Here is a 5,259-nt window from a genome sequence, read left to right as displayed (position 1 = left end):
CGTGTCGTCCTCGGGCGATTCAGATGCGAAAGCGCCGAAGACGCGGGCGTGACCCGTCGTCTGGCGGCTTTGCAGTCTCGGCTCCGTTGCTAGTTCCTGCCGGTCCACCGACAGTGCAGCGGGCTTGGGCAACCCGCACGGCGCGACCGAGTCGATGCAACGAAAAAGAGCGAGCATGAACGTGCTTCTTGCCGCACGGCTCCCACTCGTCTTTCGGGAAGGTTGTGCCGTAGCGAGCTCGAACGCCGTCATCTCGGAGTGCAAAATAAGCGTGTTGGGGCGCCTGAAGGTGGCCTCCGCCGCACACAGACTGCGTCCGGCCCGCCGAAGGCGAGGACGGACGCGCAGTCGAACGATTACCTGGTTGATCCTGCCAGTAATCATATGCTTGTCTCAAAGATTAAGCCATGCATGTCTAAGTACATGCCGAAATAAGGCGAAACCGCGAATGGCTCATTAAATCAGTTATGGTTCCTTAGATCGTTTCTTCCTACTTGGATAACTGTGGCAATTCTAGAGCTAATACATGCAGTGAGCCTGGAGCCCTTTGGGTAACGGGTGCTTTTATTAGACCAAGATCGATCGGGTTTCGGCCCGTATTGTGTGGTGACTCTGGATAACTTTGTGCTGATCGCATGGCCACGAGCCGGCGACGTTTCTTTCAAGTGTCTGCCTTATCAACTTTCGATGGTAGGTTACTTGCTTACCATGGTTGTTACGGGTAACGGAGAATCAGGGTTCGATTCCGGAGAGGGAGCCTGAGAAACGGCTACCACATCCAAGGAAGGCAGCAGGCGCGCAAATTACCCACTCCCGGCACGGGGAGGTAGTGACGAAAAATAACAATACGGGACTCTTTTGAGGCCCCGTAATTGAAATGAGTACACTCTAAATCCTTTAACGAGGATCAATTGGAGGGCAAGTCTGGTGCCAGCAGCCGCGGTAATTCCAGCTCCAATAGCGTATACTAAAGCTGCTGCGGTTAAAAAGCTCGTAGTTGGATCTCAGTTCCAGACGAGTAGTGCATCTACCCGATGCGACGGCTCGGACTGAACATCATGCCGGTTCTTTCTTGGTGCACTTCATTGTGTGCCTCGAGATGGCCGGTGCTTTTACTTTGAAAAAATTAGAGTGCTCAACGCAGGCGAGTCGCCTGAATAAACTTGCATGGAATAATAGAACAAGACCTCGTTTCTGTTCTGTTGGTTTTTGGAATACGAGGTAATGATTAAGAGGGACGGACGGGGGCATTCGTATTGCGGCGCTAGAGGTGAAATTCTTGGACCGTCGCAAGACGAACTACTGCGAAAGCATTTGCCAAGAATGTTTTCATTGATCAAGAACGAAAGTCAGAGGTTCGAAGGCGATCAGATACCGCCCTAGTTCTGACCATAAACGATGCCAACCAGCGATCCGCCTGAGTTACTCAAATGACTCGGCGGGCAGCTTCCGGGAAACCAAAGTATTTGGGTTCCGGGGGAAGTATGGTTGCAAAGCTGAAACTTAAAGGAATTGACGGAAGGGCACCACCAGGAGTGGAGCCTGCGGCTTAATTTGACTCAACACGGGAAAACTTACCCGGCCCGGACACTGGGAGGATTGACAGATTGAGAGCTCTTTCTTGATTCGGTGGATGGTGGTGCATGGCCGTTCTTAGTTGGTGGAGCGATTTGTCTGGTTAATTCCGATAACGAACGAGACTCTAGCCTATTAAATAGGTGCGGGGTTCCCAGCACCTTACAACCTTCTTAGAGGGACAAGCGGCTCCTAGCCGCACGAAACAGAGCAATAACAGGTCTGTGATGCCCTTAGATGTCCGGGGCCGCACGCGCGCTACACTGAAGGAAGCAGCGTGTCTTTATCCCTGTCTGAAAAGACTGGGTAACCCGTGGAACTTCTTTCGTGATTGGGATAGGGGCTTGCAATTGTTCCCCTTGAACGAGGAATTCCCAGTAAGCGCGAGTCATAAGCTCGCGTTGATTACGTCCCTGCCCTTTGTACACACCGCCCGTCGCTACTACCGATTGAATGATTTAGTGAGGTCTTCGGACCGATGTCCGGCGCGGCCTTTCGGTTGCGCCGGTCTGTTGGAAAGATGACCAAACTTGATCATTTAGAGGAAGTAAAAGTCGTAACAAGGTTTCCGTAGGTGAACCTGCGGAAGGATCATTAACGGATTGTGAAGGGTGAGCGCCTCAGCTGCGTCTGCGCCCGACACTTTCTGCCGCTGACCCCGTTTGGACGCGGGGTCGGCTTTTCCCCACGGGGCTGCCTGAATGTGGAGCGGCACCCCGTGACAAATTGTTGCGCCCAGCGGACGCCAACACCGCGACCTTGGACGGTCGGCCAGGTGGCGGACGCGGGTACAAACGGCGCAACGCACTCATAGGTCGGCTTTCGACCCGCCACTGCACCGTGGCTCGAAGCGCTCGAAATGCGCGACCCGACCGCTGCGGGACCGCCTAGTACTGTAAACAGGAGCGGCGGAGCGCGAACGGCGAGTCGTGGTTACGTCGGTAGAAGGCGAGGCTGCGCGTTCCCGAAACGCCAGCCGAGTGCCCTCCCGACCGTTCGAGCGTGCAAGAACGAGACCCGACAATCGCGCGGCGACTGCCAAGTACGAGAGGAACGGCACAAGCGTCGGCGGTCGGTCAAGGAACTGGCGATGTGACGGGTCCGCTGTGCACCAGTGCATACCGTCCCGCCGTCCGCGGCAAGCGCCTCCGCGTCCTCGGGTGACGGAGGCTGCCGGTCGGTTCTTGCAGGCGAGGGATCTCGCTGGCACCGGTTCGCGTTGACGCGCGGCCGGTCATGGCACGGCGATGCGACGGCCGAGGTGCGCAGTACTCGATGGAGGAACCGCACGCTCCGATGACCGTCCCGCCCTCCGCGGCGTATGCGTACCGACCGTAATGGTTGCAGCAGCGCCGGCCGGCTTTTGAATTCGCCACACGAAACACGGTGCGAGATCGCGGTTAGGGGAGCGTCGACGTTGCCAGGCGTTTTGCTTGCTGCCGAGGGAAAGGCGGCACGGCCACGTCGCGCTCGTCGCGATTAGCGGGTCTGCGCGCTTTGGGAAGGTGCCGCAACGACTTGCCGAAAGAGGAAGCACGGAAGAACGAGGGACTTGGACGTCCCGACAATTGAACGCACTTGCGGCCAGGCCCTTGCTGGCTTCGTTCTTCCGCCTCGAGTAGGCTCGTACGCGGCTCCGGCGCCGAAAGTGGTCCTTGGCACCGACTTCGGTGGACGTGGGAAGTGCCGCGCAAGTACGGCGCGCCTGGCTCCACCTGTTGGCTAAAGTAGGCAGCCGGATCGGCATTTTGGTGTGCGGTGGCAAACCGTGGATGCGAAAAAAGCTTGTGCGATTTCGTGGAACAAAAAGCGGGGGTCCCCCTTTTTATGCGGAGGAGACCGACCCGCCTGCCGTGGTGAACCGCGACGCCACGGTAAAAACGGGAGAGGCTTGTCGATGGGACCGTGCATCCCGCGCTCCACGGAGGCCGGGAGGCGGCCGCCCGAGGAAATGTGTAGCCGTCGAGGCCCGCATCTGCGTGCACTCTTATCCAAATGGGTGTACCGCAGGCATTTTCTGGTTAGGCGGGCCAATGAGAGCGAGCACACAACGATACCTACGGGTCCGGCTTGGAGAACCGGCTTCGACGCCTCCCGAGTATTTATAGAGGGGTGGACCACGAAAGCACTCGCAAGTAGCGAAAGCGAAACGCCGTCCGAAACACACCGTTTGCTCGATTTGCGGCAGCCGAAAAAGGCGCGGCAGAGTTTTGGAGTCCAAGCGTGCGCTGAAAAGCGCCCTTCTTGGCCACTGTTTGGCCGAGTGCCAGAAACGTTTGGTTTTGACTGTACGGAATTGAACAAACACTTTTTCACGACTCTAAGCGGTGGATCACTCGGTTCTCGGGTCGATGAAGAACGCAGCCAGCTGCGAGACTTGGTGTGAATTGCAGGACACACTGAGCACTGATTCTTTGAACGCACATTGCGGCCTTGGGTCTTCCCTTGGCTTCGTCTGTCTGAGGGTCGGATCACATATCAAGAGAGCCTTCGGCGCACAAGGGAACGTGAGCCGTCGACTCGTTTTGACCGCGTCGGCAACACGGACAGCACGCTGAACACCTCACAGCGAGCGCCAACAGCGGCCACTCAAGGGCGAGACGGTGGCGACCGTCGTGCCAGAGCCCAACCGAAACGGGGGCGACCGACTGCATTGAGGATGTGGCACCTCGTTGAGACCGCCGCAGGACTTCGAGTCGGAAGGAAGCCTGCAGGGAAAGTGCGGTCGAGGTTGCGTACTCCTCTCTGCGACCGGGCGCGCAAGAGCTGCGAGAGCCACGGACGCGCAACTTTAACGCACGGTAAACACGAGGAGCGAAAGCCGGCCAGCAAAGCTTCTCCAGCCGTGCGCAAAGTGCGCGAGATCGCAGCCTTGCGTTGCGCTTGTTGCCCTCGAAGTAAGCAGGGTGTCCCGTAGACCGGGCGCTCGAACACGCTGCGGGGCCGTGCCTCCTCCAGGCTTTGCCGCGCGAACAGGGAACGTTCGCGCGCAAAGCGCAGGGAGGTGAGGAGGCTGCGCCCGACGTTTGCGGTTCGCTGCGTACGCGGTTGATGCGGAGAGCACGGCGCGACGACTTGCCGCGAAGCGGAAAAAGTCTCCCGCACGAGTTGGCGAAACGTTGGCGAAGCTTAAGGCGTTCTCGTCGTAGTCCGCCGTCGGTCTAAGTGCTTCGCAGTTCCCGTCCCGTTCAAAAAACTGGGCCACTCCAGTTGGGGCGGGGGCGACGCTACACGAGACGATGCCTCTCGCCAGGCTGCGTGGCTGCCCTTGCGGCGGCGGCGACTGGCCTCGGCGGTGTTTGGGCTTTCGACACGGTCGTTTATCACGCAACTGCTCGGACGACGCACGCGCGCAGCGGAATGCCGCTTGCCAGCCTTGTGAAGATGTGACCCTGTACAGGGTTGCGGGCGCACTTGGTAGGGCGTCGTACTCGGTTCGCGATGGGTTTACGAACGTGTCCCGTCACTTCCACGTCACACCGGTTGTGCGCCGCACGCGTGCAGCGGGGAAGCCGATTGCCAGCCTTGTGAAGAAGTGGCCCTGTACAGGGTTGCGGGCGCACTTGGTAGGGCGAGCGCACGCGGTCGTGCAGGAAGTTGATGGAAGCGAATGTATCCGCTGTCGACCTCAGATCAGGCGAGACAACCCGCTGAATTTAAGCATATCACTAAGCGGAGGAAAAG

General features: G+C 58.3%; 2 non-coding genes and 1 pseudogene across 2 annotated transcripts; all 3 read left to right on the top strand.

The window, feature by feature from the left end:
• Positions 1–357: 357 nt before the first annotated feature.
• LOC142793038 (small subunit ribosomal RNA) lies at positions 358–2,172 on the top strand. Its single transcript, XR_012891396.1, has one exon. It is a non-coding gene; the product is annotated as a small subunit ribosomal RNA (ribosomal RNA).
• Positions 2,173–3,891: 1,719 nt separating this feature from the next.
• Positions 3,892–4,044, top strand: LOC142793054 (5.8S ribosomal RNA). Its single transcript, XR_012891407.1, has one exon. It is a non-coding gene; the product is annotated as a 5.8S ribosomal RNA (ribosomal RNA).
• Positions 4,045–5,198: 1,154 nt separating this feature from the next.
• The window catches only part of LOC142793051 (large subunit ribosomal RNA), a 2,821-nt pseudogene continuing 2,760 nt past the window's right edge, over positions 5,199–5,259 (top strand).

Source organism: Rhipicephalus microplus, unplaced genomic scaffold (assembly GCF_043290135.1).
Source record: "Rhipicephalus microplus isolate Deutch F79 unplaced genomic scaffold, USDA_Rmic scaffold_270, whole genome shotgun sequence".
Taxonomy (NCBI): Eukaryota; Metazoa; Arthropoda; class Arachnida; order Ixodida; family Ixodidae; genus Rhipicephalus; species Rhipicephalus microplus.
Note: the sequence above shows the minus strand (reverse complement) of the source record. Positions and strands in the feature narration are given on the sequence as shown.